This window comes from Strix uralensis, chromosome 20 (genome assembly GCF_047716275.1).
Source record: "Strix uralensis isolate ZFMK-TIS-50842 chromosome 20, bStrUra1, whole genome shotgun sequence".
In the NCBI taxonomy this organism is placed as follows: domain Eukaryota; kingdom Metazoa; phylum Chordata; class Aves; order Strigiformes; family Strigidae; genus Strix; species Strix uralensis.
In genome coordinates, this window is record NC_133991.1 from 951872 (window position 1) to 969611 (window position 17740).

At 46.7% G+C, this 17740-nt stretch overlaps 1 pseudogene; it reads left to right on the plus strand.

Annotated features, from left to right (window-relative positions):
- The first annotated feature begins 10357 nt into the window (after nt 1-10357).
- Nucleotides 10358-17362, plus strand: LOC141952782 (uncharacterized; annotated as a pseudogene).
- Nucleotides 17363-17740: the final 378 nt, after the last annotated feature.

A 17740-nucleotide genomic window follows, 5' to 3' on the forward strand; every position in this document is an offset into this window, starting at 1 on the left:
ATGGGTCAACATCCCCCAGCATCGCTACTGCCAGGCGGTCCTTGCGCCAATCGCCCTGCGCCCTGTACCCCAAGAAGTTGGGGGCTTCGCTGGAGGGGGTGGTGCTGGCGAGGCTGTCGAGGACATCAGGGAAGATGATTTCACCTTCCATCAGCATCACCGCCGTTGCTTCCTCGTTATCGCAGCCGTGCTCTGCCCTGTACTCCGAGAGGTGGGGGAGCTCGTTAAGGGAGGTGGTCAGGTTGGAGACATCAGGGACATTGGGGATGGTGTCCTCACCATCCCCCAGCCCTGCCGCCACGGCTCGCTCCTTGGGGCAGCCGCCCCCTGCCACGTACCTGCAGAGGTCAGGGAGCTCCTCGAGGACCTCAGCAGGCAAGTTGGGGGCACTGGCGGTCGAGATGGGTGTCCCCACTGTCCCCTAGACGTGCCACCGCTGCTTGGTCCTGGGGGCAGTCAACCTCCACCGCGTACGTGGAGAGGTCGGGGAGCTCATCAAGGCAGGTGGTGTTGGTGAGGCTGTTGGGGAAATCAAAGACATCAGGGACGGTGTCCTCGCTGTTCCCCACCCCCCCCCACCACCCGATTCCACGTACCTGCAGAGGTCAGGGAGCTCATTAAGGAGGGCCGTCGAGTCTGGGACATCAGGGACGGTGTCCTCGCTGTCTGCGGTGTTGAGCCAGGTGAGGAAATGGTTGGCAGTGGTGTCCTCTGCCTGCTCAGGAGAGGCCTCCGCGAAGGCATCTGGCTCCTGCTCGAGCAGGTCCACGGGCTTCAGCTGCACCAGCTGCCCCGGGGCCCCCATGGTCCCTGATCCCCCCTGCCAGTCGCTGGCCTGGGGCAGCAGGTAGGTGATAGGGGTCAGCTGGGCAGGCTCAGAGGACACCGGCAGACCCGGGACAGAGCGCAGCATGTCGGCAGTGACCAGTGGCAGCGCGGCTGCAGCACTGGTGCTCTGACACCCTGTCGTCGGGTGGTTTGTATCTGAACCATTATGACATCACCCCTAACGACACCCCGTAACCTGGGGCTGGCTGTGAGCCGCTCCGCAGGCAATGGGGTCCTGGACACTCCAGCCCCTCGCTCCATGGCTGCCCTCAGCCTTTGCTTAACCACAGCCCAGACGACACTGGGGCCTGTACCTGCACCCTGCTGATGGCTGCTCTGAGCAAAAACAGCCTTGAGACTGCCCTGCAACTTTTCAGTGTTATTTGGCCTGGTGTAAAGCTCCCCAGATGTAGGCACCAACTGCCCTGGTACCAGCTCACGCAGGAGGAAGCTGAGGCACAGGCTGGCTAACGCCAGTGATGAAGCCGCAACTACTCTGTCCCTGCCGTATCTGCTGCCAGTTTGGAGGGGTGGAAGGTGCCGCCCGGGGCACAGGAGAGGAGAGCGGGGGGACAGGGAGCCCCGTCCTGACTCCTCACTGGCTTCAGTCCTGCCCAGCTGCTTTTCCTCTGTGCCGGGACGGAGCGCACAGTGGGGGCTGGAGGGCGTTGGTCCCCCAGGAGCTGCGCGGGATCCCGGGGTATCTCTGTTGGTGGCTGTTCGTGCAGTTACCTGTTAGTTCCCTCTGCCTGTGGCAGCACAGCTCTGTGCTGGGGCTGTATTTGTGTCAGTGCCTTTATGTGTAACGGCTCCTGTGTCTCACGGTACCTCAGTCAGTCGAGGTGTCACTTGCTGTATCTGCCGCTGCTTGTCTCATTGAATGTGTCCTTGTATCTGTGACTGTACTTGTACCCTAAACTGCATCTGGAATTGTCTGTGTATCTGCAATTGTAGCTATTTTGTGCCTCATCTGCAACTGTACCTGCAATTCAGTGTGAGTCTGTGTCTGTAGTTATATTGACACGGGTGATGGAGCCAGTGCCTGTATTTCTGATAGTGCCAGTATCTGTCTCTCTAATGGTGTCTGGACCTGTAACTGTACCTGTAACTGTATCTGCATTGATAATGCATCTGCAGTGGTGTCCTCAGTGCAAATCCTTTCTGTAGTTCCATCTGGAATAGTATTTGCATCTGCAGTGGTATCTGCAGCCGGAATGGCATCTGCATCTGCATTTGTGTCTGAAATTGTACATGCATGGGCATGAATAAAGGAATTCCCTTTGTAATCCTGTACGTTGTGTCCCAGCCTCTCTCCTTGGTCAGCATGAGCCAGTTGCCCAATTTCGGTGACAGCTCCCCATCACGGCCACACGGTAGCGGTACCAGCACCAGTTCTACCACAGTTGGGAGTGGAGAGGGAGAGGACAAAACCAACCCAAAAGCACCCCAACGTCCCGCTCATCCCCACTGCTGGGGCAGGATGGGGCAGCACACACACGTCGGTATCGCAGGGCCACCGGTGCCGGCCCCATCCCTTCCCCTTGGACACAAAATTCACCTCCCCAAAAAGATCATGCTTGCGATGGGAGATCGCGGAGATGGGGAGACTGTTGGCATAGGAAACCATCACGGGGCTGAGAAATCGTCATTGAGATGGGAAACCATCATCAGGATGGGAAATCAGCATTGGGATGGGAAGCTATTGGGATGGGAAACCATTGTGGGGATGGGAAGTAATCATTGGAGACTGGATGGGGAACCTGAGCAGGATGGGGAACCGCTGAGATGGGAGGTGTGGTGTGAAGAAGCAAAACCTCATAAGGCTGGCTGAAGCAGGTGCTGGTGGGATGATCGCCATGGGGCCAGACCCCCAAAACCCTGTTTGCCCCAAAGAGACCCCGCACTGCCCAACCACCATGGCAGGTGCAGCAGCAGGCTCCCGCTCCTCCTCAGGCTCCTGCTCTCCAGGGACCTCCCCCACTAGCTCTGCCCCCAGGCTCTCACCCCATCACCCCTCTTCGCTTCCCCCTACAGAGAGGTTCCCTATGCAGCTGCTGGTGGCATCAGAGGTGCCCGGCGGGAGCTTCACCACCCCAGCCATGTCACCGCCGGTCCCTGCCTGAGTGCTGCCCTCTGTCACGGCGCTGCCAGCGTCCCGTGAGCCTGCCCAGGCCCACACTGTCACCTGCCAGCTGGCCCAGGCCACCGCCTGGCAGGGGGTGCCCAGGGCCCTTGGGGCCCCGGGCAGGTGTGTTGCAGGTGAGTGTTTTAGATCACTTGAAGAGTCGCTGTGGAAGGTATCAGCAAAGAGTGATTTTAATGTGATGTTATAAAAGTGTGACTTCGCAAAGTTCGATGGCAACGTTCACTCTATTACTTACTACATGGAAGAAACATACAAAGGAAAATCAAGTTAGAATTTATTTACAATTATTTACACAGAGACCAGAAACATAAAAAGGTAAGGGAGACCCTCCCGTTGAGTCACAAAGTTCAGAATGGACCCCCTTGCTTTCTAAACTCCTGATGGAGCTTAGATGCAGCTAGATTCAATCTTAATCCCAGACTTGGTCAATGGTTTATGCCTAATGGGAGAGGTACAAAGGGTAAAGAAGACCTCCCGTTGAGTCACGAGGTTCAGAACAGACCCCCTGGCTTTCTAAACTCCTTCTCAGAGAGAAGTCTAGGTGAGGCTGGATCCAGGCTTAGTCGCAGACTTGGTCATGTTTTGCTGATCAGGGATATCAATTAAACTCAGACACCAGAGTGAAAAGAGCAGGTGTATTTACTAGAAATAACTAAATAATGTAACAGAATAATACAGAAAACATACAGTAAGAAAAGACAGAATAGTGCACTTAAACAAATAGGAAAATACAGGGTAATGCATCAAATCTTTACTACCTGAGGGAGAGAACAGTGATTAAGAAAGATACATCACCACTTGCATACTTTACCATCATCCAGATCCGCAGTCGCTGGGCAGCCCCGGTTACAGCGAGGATTTGGAGAACCTTTCCCTGCAAGTGGGAAATCCTACGCGGTGCGTCCACCCGTAGGTGAGGCTTCCAAAGTCGCTGTGAGCGGGCCCAGCCTTATATACCTAAAAATCAGTAAGCCAGAATAGCTGGCACCTTTGTTTTAAGCAGAAACATCTGGTTTTCATCTCACATTAGGTTCCCCCCCAGAGCCTGGCCAGGGCTTAAGGGAGAAGCTAAGGGAGTTTCCCTGCTGGTCTAATTAATTTATGAGCAAGGTCACAAGGCCAGACAACTGTTTCTGTGGCCTTGTTATCTTGCTCACACATAAAGAAATATAAGGATACATTCAAGATAGACATGTTTTATGCTGTTTAAACTACATCTTCTATGCATATTTCACTAATGACTACATACAGAGTTAGCAGTTTCAGTTCAGGGCCTGTTGCTCAGGCTTCAGTATTCCCACCTTTTACATCAGAATAGTTGGTTTGCTATAACTTAGTGTAATACCTGTTAGCACAATGGTTATCAGTTATAAAATGTACAGGATTCATCTATAGGTCAACTCTGGCTTGGGCTTATTGTCCAAGCCTTAGCACTTCAGGTCAACAGTTTATGTCTAATGGAATTAATATAAAGGGTAACTCTTATGAACATAAATGGTAACTCTTGTTGAGTTATTACGCCAATTTGTCAATGAGCCCAGCTAACTCCTGCCCCAAGATCCTTTTCCCCCTCTGGGACAGGTGCTTCCCATCTAATGCCAAAAGCTCTGGCGTCCTGTACACCAACCCATGATTGAAAAGTCCAAAGCCCTGACGGTAACACCAGTCTTGGAGCCACACGTTCATCTGTTGAGTTCTCCGGTATTCTTCTTCATCCATCCCCACAACTGAAGGGATGGAGGAGAACACAATTTGTGCCCCCGACCCCTTAATTAGTTTCCCAAGGACCTGAAATCTCTCTTCATTGCTTTAGGCCTTCTCCTGGTAATGTCGTTGCTACCTATCTGAAAAGCCAAGAGCGGGTAGCAGTCCTTGGGTCTCACTAGAGCGGGGAGTTTTGCCAGGAGGTCCTTGACGTGGGCCCCGGGGAGGCAGCAGAATTGGAATAATTGGGAGCTATTTGGTACCTTTGAATGTTTGATCTTATACTGAACTTTAGGACAGAAGAACAGGAAACATAAGAGAAACTGGATCCCCAGAACATGTAAAAAGGTGCTGAAATAGTAGTTTAAAGGTAAAACTTAGAAATAGGAATAGAAAGCCTATAATCTTTATCTAACTTGGACAGAAATGCTGAGTTAAAGGAAACAGGCTTATCTTTAATACTTTAATACGGGAGTTATCCTGCTGATTGGATGGAGGGAAGGAAGGGGTGGAGAATGGATAAGTGGAGAGGAAGAGGTATATTTTAAGGCTGTTGCTGCAGACCTATATATATACATGCCTATATATATACATGCCTCTCTCTATATACCTATATATATACATGCATGCACATAACAAAACGGACAAACGTACAGAAACAAAGGTGTTTGGATTCAGTAGAATGAACACAGAACAGACATACACACACAGAAACAAGGGTACGTACCCCCCCACACACACACGCACACAGAGTAAAGAGAAGCTAGCTCAAAGAAAATTTCCCTCTCGAGTTTAGAGCAAATACTCACAATGCCTTGGCATTCCTCAACGGGCGATAATTGAGACTCGAGCGGGGGACTTCGCCCTGGCCTTCCGTCTGGAGCAGACGACACCTTAAGGGTTTGGTACCTGAGAGGCGTCCCAGCTCAGGGGAGATGCTGGTCACAGGCCCGCTGCGATCCAGGAGAGCTCAAAGGGTCTCCCTGGTGGTCGCCATTTATAGGGCCCAAGATAATTGACTTTTGTCAGATACCTTCTGGTGCCTTCCAGCAGTTACAAAAGAATTTGATTAATGTGCGACTCTGTTATTGTTCCCATTTGACCACATCCCAGGCACAGGTGTGCCAGGCCCTTAGGAGTTGATGGGCCGTTATAGCTGTTTCCAAGCAATCGGGACGGGCAGGAGCCAGGCTCGTTAACATTGTCAGTCCTTATCTCCACAGGTTGGTGTATAGCTCGGGGGATGTGGGTGGAATCGCACCTAGCACCAAGCAGCCCAACAAAGGGGGGGAGGGGGGGGTAAGAATTGCACCACCACAATCCACCCCGTGACTAAAGTCAATTTATCTTGTCCATAGAGTGGCAGTGTGGTTGCCTCTTGCCTCTATGCCTATAAACAGAGGATGCCATAATCCAATTACAATTGAAGGAAATTTTGTGTTTGATTAGCTTCAAAAAAAAAGTTTGGGGATAGTGTACACACTAATCCCTGTTTTGGGATAGTGTACACACAGGGATACTTTTGTAACTGAGTAATCTGTTTAACCATCCTCCAAACCTTAATATACAATACAATTATGAGCAGTAAACATATTAAGAAAATCATGACCAGGTGGAACATGGAATTAAACAGTTCTGTTGCGGTGGGTGACCATCCAGATAAGCTTTCCCACCACTGATGTTCTCCATCCCTTTTGACTCTTGTTAACACTTGATGTATTTCTTCTATATCATGTTGGACCGTGATAAGAGTCTTTTGTCCAGTTTTCTGTGCTTGTTGCAGGAGGTCGATTAAGTCAGGATGTTGGAGGAGTTGTATGGACAGTACCATCTATTAATAAGGAATCACATCGTGTTTGCATGCAAACACATCCTTTTCCAACATATATGACTACGGTTTCAGGGGTTTCATTTGGGTGGATCTCAAAGTGACAAATGTTTTGTTCAGTATCAAGACAAATGTCTTCTCAAGAGTATTTCCTTCACAAATGAAGCCTCGTTGTTCTCGCACAGTACATGCATTTACATCAATTGTTTGCCATTTCCCCTCCTTCTGGTGGGCCCATACTTTATGTTCTGAGGGATAGAGTATGTTTCCATTGTGATTTAGTCCTAATGCAAGGATTGGGTATATGCTGTACACTGGAGCATTGCGTATGGTGAGGACAAATGCAATAATCCTATCACCTTCTGTGTAGTGAGTAAAGTTGACCAATTAGACCTGCCTTTTCTTGTAGTGTTTATGTCGGGTACGACTTGAAGGACTCAGACAGAACGGCCTGTACTGCTCCGTTGTTAGAGGGGGATGTACTGGAACTTGTAGGCTACAAACCTTGGGAGGCCTGATAAAGGGAAGAGAAAAGCACTGGGAAAAGTGCTGATATGGTGAAGAATTGCTAACCTGTGAGTCATGCTTGATAAACGGCCGAAGACGGTGCAGACAGCAAGGAATTTAGAGTTTTTTATAGGAGCGGCTTAGTTGCTATTAGTCCAATTGCTAAAGTTTAAGTAGCTACCAACTAGCGCGCGCTGATAAGAATTCTGAAGCATAGCAACCAATCAGTTTAACACACGCATCTTCTGATTTTCTATAAAAATGAGTGTTACATGCAATAAAGTGGAGAACTTTGCTTGCATCAAGCCTGTCTCCCGTCTCTCAATCGCGGCAAATTGGTGACCCCGACGTGATCCGAGTTCGGGACGCGATCGGGTCCAGGAACCGCCTATCTGTGCGGCAGGCTGCGAGTCCCACGGAACGCTGAATGAGCTGCTGAAAGGAAGCAGGAGCCGGCCGGCCTGAAATCCCTCTGGAGTAGAGAGGTGAGCTGTGGGAAACATGGGGAATCAAGCGTCTTCCCCCGAGAGAGACGTATATGAGCTTATGAAAGCTCTTCTTCAAAAGCATGGGAAAGTTATCTCTGGGCACGACCTTAAAGCCATGCTTAAATGGGTACAAATGAAGATACCCGCTGTAACTGCTTCTAATATTTTTACGCGGGAACTTTGGGATGATGTGGGGGTGAAGTTGTGGGATTCTGCCACATCGGGGAATGTAGAAGCACAGCATATGCTCCCGTGGTGGAGGATCATTTTTGAAGCTTTAAAAGCTCAAGAGGAGGTTAATAATGGCGACGTAAAGACTAAAGGGAATACCCCCGCCGCCCTGACCGTTACCCCCACGGTCCCTTCTCCGCCTTCGGAAAGTCAAAGTTGCCGAGGACCCCCAGAGGTCGGTGCCGCAAATTATCCTGCGGGGGTGGACTCCTTTGATTCGGGGCCGGTAGATCCCGAGAAGGAGCCGGACTTATGTCCCCCTGACCCACACGACGCATGGGCTAATATAAAACGCCAAGCCTTAAAGGAAGGGGATCTCGAGATTGCCAAAATGATAGTTACTCCTGTGATTTATCAGGGCTGGGGGGCACAATGGGAAGCCTTATCTTTCTCTGTAATTAAGGAGTTGCGCCGTACCATCACTGAGCACGGGCTTTCCTCTCCTTATTTCGCAAGCCTGTTAACTTTGGTTTTTGATACCTATGTAATGACTCCTCATGATTTAAAATCCTTAGCGCAATTACTGTTAACTCCGACTCAGTTTTCGTTGTGGGAGTCGCACTGGAGGGGAGGGCTCCAAGTACTTCTCCGTGCATTTGCGGGTCATGCTAATCAAGCTGTGGCTGCTTTAACTATAGAGCATCTTACCGGCACGGGTCAGCACACTGATCCGGTAGCCCAGGCTCGGGATATCCCTCGGGAGGCTCTAGAAGCCATCCGTGAGGAAGCGAAAAAGGCCTTTTTTAAGGTCCCGGACACACAGAAGCCACAGAAAGCTTTTACAACTATTACTCAAGGACCTCGAGAGCCCTATATGCAATTTATTGATAGATTAAAGCAGGCTCTGGAGCATCAGATAGATAATGTGGAAGCGCGGGACATTCTGTTGCTGAAACTGGCTGTTGAAAATGCTAATGTGGATTGTAAAAAGCTCCTGAAATCCCTTCCTAATCTGAATCCTACACTGGTTGAAATGGTGGAGGCTTGTAATAGAATTGGCACTGTGGATCATAAATTTGAGGCCATGGCTGCTGCCCTTGCAGCCATGCGTGGTCCGTCAAGCTTGGGAAATTGCTATGTCTGTGGTAAATCAGGGCATTTTAAAAAGAATTGCCTGACTATGAATGCAGGGGCTAGGCACCAAGGCCCTGGGGTTTGCCCTAGATGCCGAAAAGGGCATCATTATGCTAATCAATGTCGGTCTAAGTATGATTTTCAGGGTCAACTGATACAGGGAAACTGGTCGCGGAGCGCGGGGCAGCGACGCGCGCAGACACAAGTGCCACAGCTGACATTCCAGCCCTCACGGAGGGAAGCAGCAGTGCCTCAAGTCTTCGTCCAGCAACAGCTGGGAGCGCAGGATTGGACCTGGCAACCGCTCACACAGTAACATTACTTGATTGCTCAGTTCACTTGCTGTCGACAGATATCTCGGGACCCTTACCCCCTAAAACACAAGCGCTGTTGTTAGGAAGGTCATCTACTACATTGTCAGGGCTTTTTGTATTACCAGGGGTCGTTGACTCTGACAGTACTGACGAAATTAAAATTATGGCATGGACTCCGTTTCCTCCCTGCACGATACCTAAAGGTAGTCGTGTAGCGCAATTAATATTGATTCCTGCGGGGACGAACTCCCCCGCTCCTAGTCAATCTTATCAAAGGCGGGGAGGATTTGGGTCTACAGGGAACCCACAAATTCTATGGGTGCAATCTATTTCTCAGAAGCGACCCGTATGTCAATGTATCCTTATTCGTGGAGAGCAGCAAGTAGTACTAAATGGAATTATTGATACTGGAGCTGATGTCACGATAATATCTGTGGCTAAGTGGCCTCCATAATGGCCTCTGGATAATGTTTCCTACACGTTAGCTGGAATTGGAGGAACTGGTAACAGCCGTCAAAGTGTGGAATTAATTCAGATTCAAGGTCCAGAGGGGCATATAGCCTCTGTTAAACCTTTTGTGTTACCTGTCCCTCTGATCCTGTGGGGACGTGATGTGCTGTCCCAGTGGGGAATGTCCATTCGGACCCATTTTTAGAGGGGGCCATTGAAGCGCGCGACACCCTTAAATTGACATGGAAGACCGAGACCCCTATTTGGGTAGATCAATGGCCCCTACCACTGGAAAAGCTTCGCGCCCTCCAAGAATTAGTTACAGAGCAATTAACAAAAGGGCATATTGTACCTTCTACCAGTCCTTGGAACTCGCCTATTTTTGTCATTAAAAAACAAACCGGCAGGTGGCGCTTGTTCCACAACCTCAGAAAAATTAACGACGCCATGGAAGACATGGGGGCCCTCCAACCAGGACTCCCGTCCCCTACTATGATTCCTCAAAATTGGTGTTTGACTGTTATTGATCTTAAAGATTGCTTTTTCAATATCCCACTGCACCTTGATGATGCTCCTAAATTTGCCTTTTCAGTTCCAAGCATCAACATGCAAGCCTCGTTGCAAAGATACCAGTGGGTTGTGCTGCCACAAGGAATGAAGAATAGTCCTACAATTTGTCAGTGGTATGTAAGCTAAAGTACTTAGTCCTGTTAGAGCCACGATACCTAATGTTTTGTTATATCATTATATGGACGACATCTTGGTGGCCACACAACATCACGAGGTCATGGAGGAAGCTACAGCCCTTGTCACAGCTGCTGTCAACTCGGCAGGCCTCTGTATTGCACCGGAAAAAATTCAAAAAATATCACCTTGGAAGTACTTAGGTTGGCGCATCAGGGCTCAGACTATAGTTCCTCAACCCTTACAGATACAGACAGACACTAGAAACTTGCATGATGTACAGAAATTGTTGGGAACAATCAATTGGGTCCGATTAGCTACCAATTAGCGTGCGCTGATAAGAACTCTGAAGCATAGCAACCAACCAATTTAACACACGCATCTTCTGATTTTCTATAAAAATGAGTATTACATGTAATAAAGTGAGAAGAACTTTGCTTGCATCAAGCCTGTCTCCCGTCTCTCAATCGCGGCACATGACATCACATGGTATGAAATACTCCAATGAAAATTAACTCCATCCTGGTCGAAACTGGGACACTGGACGTGGAGGCCGGGCTGGAGGCAGGCGGGCCAGGCGTTTGTCCGGGCTGGCGAGGGCCAGGCCCCTGTGTTACTGATTTGGTATGTTATTGATTTAATATAGATTAGTATTAATTTGTTTAGTTTTAATAGGAATATAGAAGATATTTAGTAAAAATCACATGCTGCATTTGCACTCTATACAGGAACCAAGGCTACTACGAACTCCCTTGTACAGCCCTGTACCAAGGCCGAAAGAACTGGTCAGAATCACCTAGTAGGAACATTTAGAACTATAGATAACAGGCTTACGATTCAAGATAATCTTACATATAAGGTATTTAATAACCTGAAAGAATGCAGAGAGATGTCAGAATCCAAATTAATGGGAAAATGGGGAAATCGGCTGAAGCAACATGTAAGTTTAAGCCAAGAAACAGTGTCCTCAAGCAATAGGTAATTCCGACAGGGGGAGATCGCGACCACCGACTCATTAACCACCGACTCGCATTACACCCCAGACCCATTTCCAGGTGTTTCTGGACTCTACTGCGCAGAATCGGAAATAGGAGGAGAGTATGATAATGATTTCCAGGAATTGTTATGTTTATGCATGAATACATAATGACTATGTATGAATGAGTTCTATATAAGATGTATGATTTTGGTGCATGGTGTGCGTCGTTGGTGAAAGGATTCACCCGCGCACCCGGCCGTCAATAAAGAAGTGTCTGCTTATCTACATCAAATTGGTGTTGATAAGTTTTATTCCGAGTTTTTCGGTAACAGTTTCTGGCGACCCAGATGGGACCTCGCTGAGAGAGACCGGAGGAGTCGGGGACCTGATTGGTTCCAGCCGGCACCGAGGATTTCTCGGGGATACCCATCGATCCCCGATCTGTAAGGCTCTTCGCGACGTTCCCTGGATTTTGGTAAGACACTTCTTTTGTACTAGGAGTGGGTTAGAGTCCCACCCTAGGAAAGTGGGTTAGAGTCCCACTTGGGAGTGGGTTAGAGTCCCACACAGTGGGTTAGAGTCCCACTGTATAAGTCTGCCTGTCAGACGCGGCGAAAGCTGCGCAGGGTTGGACTAAAGGATCCTAGTGGAATTGGAAGCCTAGGCGTCTGCCCGTAAGGCATAAGCGAAAGCTATTGCAGGGTTGGACAATAGTGGAATGTATGGAATTTGGAGTAATGAAAACCTATATGCTATAGTGTTTTCGATGATATGATAAGGACTCGAGTTGTGGAATTTTATGTTTGTTTAATAGTATACCGGGTTAAGATTAATGGTTGTATAGTGATACGTTATATTCCTGCGTTTAAAGTAATAATTGTGAGGGGGTGTGTGTGTGAGCTTGAGACGTACAAATAAGTACGAAGCGAGTGTGGAGTTCGGATCCGCGGTTCTGTTATCTTGTGAGAGGTGCAGCCGGAGAAGAACGAAGCGGCAGATTTGAGTGATTGTATATTATACTGTGAAGTGAGTAACCATGGCATCTAAGTTAACTCGTTTGTTTAAGAGTAAAAGTGTGGGCAATTTGGCTGCAAATGATAAAATTCCGAAAAACTCCCCGTTAGGATGTTTATTGGCACACTGGGGAGATTTACATGAGGATTTACGAAAAAGTCAGATGATTGGATATTGTAATCATTGGTGGCCTTTGTATACACTGGAGAGTCAGGAGAAATGGCCTGTGCATGGGACATTGAATTATGACACCATCCTGCAGTTAATGCTGTTCTGCAGGAGGGAAGGAAAATGGAGTGAAGTACCATATGTAGATTTATTCTTTTATTTAAGACGAAGAATGGATTGGCAGGAAGAATGTAAGATAACTAGTAAAGATAATTTGGTAATGGCCATGACTTCTGATGATAAGAAGGTGAAAAAGTGTTGTTCTGAATGTACCCATGAAAAGGAGTGTTTAAAGAAAATAACTCCCAAAGAGGATGAAGGACCAGAGTTAGATATATCCCCTCTTAGGAGAGAAAGGAATCAAAAGCCAAGAGAACAGGGAACAGGTGGGGGAACCAGACAGTAGCGGAATAGAGGATGTGGGGGAAGGACCATCAGACATTGTAATGTATACCCCTATTTCTCGGAGAACTCAACAGCCAACACAAACAATCGCTCCCCTGCGGCAGGGAGTTGGAAATGATGGGCCAGTATATGTGAAAGTGCCTTTTTCTGTCACAGACTTGATGGCTTGGAAGCAGGCAGCAGGGATATATAGAGAAGATCCTGAGCGGGTAGGCAGAGTGGTAGACACTATAATTAGGACGCAGAATCCAGATTGGAGTGATTTGCAGGTGATCCTGGATAACTTGCTGGATGATACAGAAAAGCAGATGGTATTAAAGGCTGGCAAAGCACAGGCAGAAGTGGCTGTATTGAGTGGGACAGTGCGTGGAACATTAGAGCAGAATTTTCCGTCTGGGGACCCGCAGTGGAATCCAAATCTTGTGGAACACAGAGAAAGACTGAGCCGGTATCAGAAATGGGTTTTCTATGGGGTTAAACATGCTATGCCTAAATCTTTGAACTGGTCCAAATTATATGAGGTGAGACAAGATAAGAATGAATCTCCCTCTGCATTCCTGGAGAGACTGAAAGAAGCAGCCAGAAAATACACTGATTTGAGGGTAGAGACAGAGGCAGCTCAAATCCAACTGGCTCTGATCTTTATCGGACAATCGGCACCAGATATAAGAAAGAAACTTCAAAAGCTTGAGGGAGAGGACTCGAGAAGTTTGAATAAAATGCTGGAGGCAGCATGGAAAGTTTATAACAACAGGGAAAAAGAGGAAAGAAAAACCAGAGAAAATAGATTATTGGCTGTAATGACAGGAACAGCAGGCAGAGGAAGAGGTAGAGGGAGAGGACGAGGAGCCAGTGGAAGGGGAGGATTTATGAATTTTGGCAATCGGAATTTTAACACCCCCTTGGGAGTGAATCAATGTGCCTTGTGCAGAGAGGAAGGACATTGGAAAAGAGAGTGTCCTAAAACTGGGAATATTCACCAGGAGATAGCCAGGACAATGGTTTTAGATGACTGACGGGGACCGGAGGGGAGCCCAGCTGAACCTCTGGTTGTAATAAAGCTGGGAGAAAAAGAAGTTAAATTTTTAGTGGATATGGGAGCGACGTTCTCGATGCTTAATACTTGTAAAGGAAAAATTGGAACCGAAACAGCAAATATAGTAGGAGCAACAGGGAGAGAAGAAAATAGGCCATTCCTGCAACCCCTGGATTTGAAGTTTGGAAATAAAATAATTACACCTGAATTCCTGTATGTACCAGAATGTCCGATACCCTTGTTAGGACGGGATTTGTTATCTAAATTGAATGCACAAATTGTTTTTGAGGAAGGAGAACTTTTCTTGAAAATACCTGAGTCGAAAACAGGAGAGATCTTAATGATACAAGAAAAGGTGAAGGAGCAAGAAATTCCACCAGAGGTGGATTCGGCAGTAATCCCTACAGTATGGGACACAGGCATCCCTGGTAAATCGAAATTAGCAGAGCCTGTAAAAATAGATCTAAAAGAAGATGCAGGGACGGTAAAAATTAAACAATATCCAATCAAACCAGAGGTTAGACAGGAGCTGAAGAAGCTGATTGATAAATTTTTAGAGTATAAAATTTTGGAGGAGTGTGAATCTGAGTATAACACTCCTCTTTTACCAGTCAGAAAACCCTCAGGTGAATATAGATTGGTGCAAGACTTGAGAGCAGTAAATCAAATAGTCAAGGACATATATCCTGTAGTGGCAAATCCTTAGACATTGTTAACAGCATTAAAGGAGACTCATGAGTGGTTTACAGTGCTTGATTTGAAAGATGCTTTCTTTTGTATACCTTTGGAGAAGGAAAGCAGAAAACTGTTTGCCTTTGAATGGGAGAATCCACAAACTGGACGAAAGATGCAGTTAACATGGACAAGACTACCCCAAGGATTTAGAAATAGCCCTACAATCTTTGGAAATCAGCTGGCAAGAGAGCTTGAGATCTGGAGACAGGACAAACCAAGGCCTGGACATTTACTTCTACAATATGTGGATGACATACTGATTGCTACGGAAGAGAGGTTTACCTGCATACAGGTAACTATTGACCTTTTGAATTTTCTGGGACTGAATGGGTACAAAGTATCCAGGAAGAAAGCCCAAATAACATGTCAGACTGTTATATACTCGGGCTTTGAGGTTTCAAAAGGACAGCGGCAATTAGGAAAAGATCGTAAAGAAGCCATTTGCAGTATACCTGAGCCGAAAAATATCCATGAGCTCAGAGCGTTTTTGGGAATGACAGGGTGGTGTCGTCTCTGGATCCTGAACTGTGGTCTAATAGCTAAGCCATTGTATGAGGCCCAAAAGAACTCTCCTTTTGTGTGGGGCCCACAACAACAAAGGGCTTTTACAGAGTTAAAGCGTGCCTTAATGTCTGCACCGGCTTTAGGACTCCCGGACCTAACCAAAGATTTTCAGTTGTTTGTTCACGAGAGACAACGCCTAGCACTGGGGGTGCTAACTCAGAAGATAGGAAACTGGAAACGACCAGTCGGATACTTTTCCAAACAACTGGACACAGTGAGTAAAGGGTGGCCAAACTGCCTCCGAGCAGTAGCTGCAGCAGTAATGCTCATACAAGAAGCTCGGAAATTGACTTTGGGAAGAACGATAACAGTCTATGTCCCACACATGGTGATAACTGTTTTAGAACAAAAGGGGGGACATTGGTTATCTCCGAGCCGGATGATGAAATACCAGGTAGTGCTGACTGAACAAGATGACGTGATCTTAAAAACAACTACCCTGGTAAATCCTGCAGTGTTTTTAAGTTCCACACAGGAAGAAGGACAGCTGGAGCATGACTGCTTGGCTACTATCAAGTATGTTTATTCCAGCCGAGAAGATTTGAAGGATGTACCATTGGCACAACCAGACTGGGAATTGTTATACAGACGGCAGCAGCTTTATGGAACAAGGAGTCCGATACGCTGGATATGCGGTAACAACAGACACCACAGTTATAGAAGCAAGAGCACTGGCGAGTACTACATCAGCTCAGAAAGCAGAACTTATTGCTTTAATTCGAGCTCTAGAACTAAGTGAAGAAAAGAAAGTAAATATTTGGACAGACTCTAAATATGCTTATGGGGTAGTACATGTCCATGGAGCTTTGTGGAAAGAAAGAGGATTATTGTCCTCCCAGGGATCGAATATTAAGCACCAAAATGAAATCTTACAATTATTACGAGCAGTTCAAAAACCAGATCAGGTAGCAATCATGCACTGTAAAGCATATCGAGTTGGAAACACAAAGGAAATCGCCGGAAATAATTTTGCCGATCGAACGGCAAGAAAAATAGCAAAGGAGCGAGCATTTCAGATGGCACTAATTCCCTCCAAAACAATAACCCTTCCTAGGGAACAACCAAAATATTCGGAGGAAGATGACAGGTTGCGTCAATTATTAAATGCTAAGAAAAATTTGGCTGGGTGGTGGGTAACCCCTACTAGACAAGTAGTAGTTCCACCCTTTCTAATGAGAGAAATAGTTCAAACCAGACATCAAGAATGTCATTGGGGAGCAGAAGCATTAGTGGCTTCTTTACAAAAACAAGTGGTATCAGTTAAGATGTTAAGTTTGGCTAAAATGATAACTGCAAAATGTAAGGTGTGTTTGAAAAATAATCCAGTGATCAAGAAAAGAGTCCAAATGGGTAGACTAAAATCTGGTACTGAACCTGGAGATTATTGGCAAGTGGGTTTTTCAGAATTACCTAAGCAGAACGGATATTGATACATTCTGGTGGGGGTTGACACTTTTACAGGATGGCCGGAAGCTTTTCCCTGTCACACCACACAAGCAGAAGAGGTAGTAAAGTGGTTACTACGAGAAATAATTCCAAGGTTTGGGGTTCCTATTGGAATTTCCTCTGACAGAGGACCACACTTTGTTGCTGAAATAGTTCAAAATGTTAGCAAAATTTTGGGTATCACTTGGGACTTACATACTTCATGGAGGCCACAATCCAGTGGAAAAGTAGAAAGAATGAATCAGACCTTAAAGAGACAAATAAGTAAAATCTGTCAAGAAACTAATTTGAAATGGCCTCAGGCACTTCCATTGGCATTATTGCGAATTAGGGCACAACCAAAGAGTGGTACCTCAGTCAGTCCTTATGAATTATTGTATGGAAAGCCTTATGAATCCCCAGAACCAAATCCAAACATGCATGTAAAAGGGAAACAAGATGTGTATAACTATTTACTTTCCTTAGGAAAAACTTTGACCCCAATTCGGAGCGCGATAGTGTGGAACAGACCATTATCTCTTGAAAATCCTGTGCATGACTTTCAACCAGGAGACTATGTCTATGTGAAGACGTGGACTTCCGAACCTCTGCAAGAACGCTGGAAGGGACCTTTCCAGATACTGTTGACTACCTTTACTGCTATCGAGATTGCAGAATCAGATGCTTGGATACACTATACTTGGGTGAAGGCGGCACCTACTTCATGGAGGGTTATTAACCGCGACCCAGAGACTTTAAAACTGACTCTGAAACATGTCTAATTTTTCATATCAGTTTGTGATTATTCTCTTTGTATTAGCTTGGCAGGTAGTACTGGTGTTGACTGGTTCGGTGGTGAGGAACAAAAGACAAATAGAAACAGAACAATTGATTAATGTTCCCAGAAAAACCCCTGAAGAAAATCTGATGTTAGGATTGATTAAGGGATTTGCCAATTTGCAGAATGTCACACAGATTACTACTTGTTTACCAATACTGAGGGCGGCAGGTGAATCTATTCCTTGGGGAATCTTAACTATGAATTTGACCAACCTGGAACATAAAAACGAATCCACTTACTGTGAGCAAAGGCCAGTGACTCAATGGTCTGAACAAATAAAGGTTATCAGAAAACAATGGAAAACAATAGGCAGAGAGGC